The 3,783-nt window shown below is 40.1% G+C and overlaps 1 non-coding gene across 1 annotated transcript; it reads left to right on the top strand.

Annotated features, from left to right (window-relative positions):
- On the top strand, positions 1-73 carry TRNAA-UGC (transfer RNA alanine (anticodon UGC)). Its single transcript has one exon. It is a non-coding gene; the product is annotated as a tRNA-Ala (tRNA).
- Positions 74-3,783: the final 3,710 nt, after the last annotated feature.

Here is a 3,783-nt window from a genome sequence, read left to right as displayed (position 1 = left end):
TCCCTGGTGGTCCAGTGAGTAGGACTCTGCGCTTGCAATGCAGGGGGCCCAGGTTCCACCCCTGGTCAGGGAACTAGATTCCACATGCATGCCGCAGCTAAGAGTCCACATGCTGCAACTAAACATCCTGCATGCAGCAACGAAGATCCCATGTGCTGCAAATAAGACCCAGCACAGCCAAAATAAATAAATAAATAAATAAATAATAAGTTACTAAAAAAAATTAAGGGCACACTGCAACGAAGAGTAGCCCCGGCTCACTGCAATTAGAGAAAAGCCCGCGCACAGCAATGAAGACCCAACACAGCCGTAAATAAATAAACAGATAGATAAATAAATAAATTTATTTTAAAAAAATTAAGGGACTACTATCAACAAACTGTGTCAATAATTCTAAAGCTTATATGAAAGAAATTAATTGCTAGAAAACTAAAACATCATCACTACTGAAGAAGAAACAGAAGATGAATAGCTCTATAACTATTAAAGAAATTGAAGCAAGCCCAAACAGTTTTACAGGTAAGTTGTACCAAATGGTCAAAAGAGCACATTATTTCAGCTTTATACACATTCTTTCAGACAAGAAGAAGAAAGACTGAAAATGCATAACCTAAGCAAGCATCTCAAGAAGCTTTAAAAGGAACAGTGAACTAAACCCAAAGAAACTAGAAGAAAGGAAATAACACAGAGGAGAAAACAAACATAATAGAAAGAATGAATGAAGCTACAAGTCTCAGCTCTGGTGAGACTGATCACGGTAAAAGAGAGTAGCACAGATAACAACGTCAAGAGTTAAAAAAAAGACATTGTTAGAGCTCCTTCAAACATTAAAGTGGCAATAAGAGGGTATTATGAACAACTTTATAGCAATACATTTATTTATTTATTTGTTTGTTTATTTATTTTAAAATAAATTTATTTATTTATTTTTGGCTACATTGGGTCCTCGTTGCTGCGCGTGGGCTTTCTCTAGTTGCCACGAGCAGGGGCTACTCTTCGTTGTGGTGCTCAGACTTATTGCAGTGGCTTCTCTTGTTGCAGAGCATGGGCTCTAGGCACGCAGGCTTCAGTAGTTGTGGCACTCGGGCTCAGTAGTTGTGGCGCACGGGCTTAGCTGCTCCACGGCATGTGGGATCTTCCCAGACCAGGGATCGAACCCATATCCCCTGCACTGGCAGGTGGATTCTTAACCACTGCACCACCAGGGAAGTCCCTATAACAATACATTTAGAAATGTAGATACTATGGACAAATTTCTAGAAAAATACACCTTACCAAACTGTGTGAGGATAAATAGAAAATCTAAATAGTCCTATAACCAACAAAGAAATAAACTTGTAACTCAAAACCTTCCCACAAAGAAAATTCTAGGCCCTGATGACTTTACTAGGTGTCCTACCAACTTTTTTATTTTTTGGCCACACCACACGGCTTGTGGGGTCTCAGTTCCCCGACCAGGGTTGGAATCCAGGCCCTCAGCAGCAAGAGCACAGAGTCCTAACCACTTGACCGCCATGGAATTCCCTGTCCTACCAAACTTTTGAAAAGAAGTAACACTAATCTCACACAAACTCTTCCAAAGAAAAGAAGGAGAGGATACCGTACAGCAGAAATTAACACAATGTTGTAAATCAACTGTACTTGAATAATATAAATTTTTTTAAAAAAGAAAGGAGACACTCACAAGTTTGTTTTAGTTGGACATTGTAGCCTTTTTCCTAAATCTGACGAGGACATTATGAGAAAAGAAAATTACATGCCAATGTTACATTGTTTATGAACATGGATAAAAAAAATTCTAAATAAAATATTAATAAGCCAAGTCCAGTGATTATGGAAAACATAGTATATCACAACCAAGTTGGGTTTATTCTAGGAAGGCAAGTTTGGTTTAACATTAAAAAATCAGTCAATGTAATTCACCAAAATAGTAGAATAAAGGAGAAAAAAAAATCATATGAACATCCCAATACATGCAGAAAAACAATTGTTTAAATATCCCTAGCAAACTAGGAATAGATTGGGACTTCCTTGATCTGTTAAGAATATCTAAACAGAAACTAACACACCATTGTAAAGCAATTATACTCCAATAAAGATGTTAAAAATAAAATAAAATAAGCTAAAAAAAATATATCTAAACAAAAATCTGCAGCAAACCTTATCATCCCTAATGTTGAAATGTTCCCAGCTTTTATCCTTGTCGTCAAGAAAACACAAGGGCTGCTTTAACTCAAGATTGCATTGGAGCTCCTAGTAAGTGCAGGAAGAATAGAGAAATAAGAGATAAAAGGATTGGAAAGGGACAAGTAAAACTGTCATTATTTGCAGATGACAGAATATGTACATAGAAAATCTAAAATAATACGTGGATAAATTATTAGAATTAATAGATGACTTTAGTAAGGCTGCTGGATATAAGATCAAAATATCGGGGCTTCCCTGGTGGTGCAGTGGTTAAGAATCCACCTGCCAATGCAGGGGACACGGATTCGAGCTCTGGTCCGGGAAGATCCCACATGCCGCAGAGCAACTAAGCCTGTGCGCCACAACTACTGAGCCTGTGCTCTAGAGCCCACGAGCCACAACTACTGAGCCCACGTGCCACAACTACTGAAACCCACGCGCCTACAGCCCTTGCTCTGCAACAAACAAGAGAAACTACCGCAATGAGAAGCCTGTGCACCACAATGAAGAGTAGCCCCCGCTCGCCACAACTAGAGAAAGCCTGCGTGCAGCAACAAAGACCCAACGTAGCCAAAAATAAATAAATAAAATAATTAATAAAAAAAATTGAAAAAAAGATAAAAATATGAAAAGAAATTGTATTTCTATAAAGTAGTCACAAAGAGCTAGAGAACGAATTTTTGTGAAAAGATATACTATTATATAGGGACTTCCCCAGTGGTCCAGTGGTAAAGAATCGCCTTCCAATGCAGGCGACACGGGTTCGATCCCTGGTCAGGGAACTAAGATCCCATATGCCCTGGGGCAACTAATGCCGTGCGCCACAACTACTGAGCTCGCATGCCTCAACTAGAGAGAGAAAAAAACCTGCACACCACAACTAGAGGGAAGCCCGCGTGCCACAACAAAGAGCCCCTGCTGCAACTAAGCCCCCACGCGGCCAAAAAATAAACAAATAAAAAATAAATAGATATACTATTATATAAAGGGTACACAAGGCATCTGCATAGAAAACTAGAGAGAACTGAGAGAAATTAAAGAATATCTAAATAAAAGGTGGAATAGTACTATTTTTACATATCAGAAGACTCATTATTATAAGCACATTAACTCTTTGATGAAATTAATCTACATATTCAGTGCTATCTCATAAAACATGCCAGGGGCTTCCTTGGTGGCGCAGTGGTTGAGAATCTGCCTGCCAATGCAGGGGACACGGGTTCGAGCCCTGGTCTGGGAGGATCCCGCATGCCGCGGAGCGACTGGGCCCGTGAGACACAACTACTGAGCCTGCGCGTCTGGAGCCTGTGCTCCGCAACAAGAGAGGCCGCGATAGTGAGAGGCCCGCTCACCGCGATGAAGAGTGGCCCCCGCTTGCCGTAACTAGAGAAAGCCCACGCACAGAAACAAAGACCCAACACAGCCAAAAAAAAAACAAAACAAAACAACAAAACAAACATGCCAGAAGGGTTGTGTGTATGTGTGTGTGTGTGTACGTGTCTGTGTAACTTGGCAAGCTGATTCTAAATTTATATAGAAATGCAAAGGACCAAGAATATCCAAAACCCTTTTAGGTCAGAAGAGCAAGGTAGGACG

The sequence above is a fragment of the Balaenoptera ricei genome, chromosome 2, assembly GCF_028023285.1.
Source record: "Balaenoptera ricei isolate mBalRic1 chromosome 2, mBalRic1.hap2, whole genome shotgun sequence".
Classification (NCBI taxonomy): Eukaryota; Metazoa; Chordata; class Mammalia; order Artiodactyla; family Balaenopteridae; genus Balaenoptera; species Balaenoptera ricei.
Note: the sequence above shows the minus strand (reverse complement) of the source record. Positions and strands in the feature narration are given on the sequence as shown.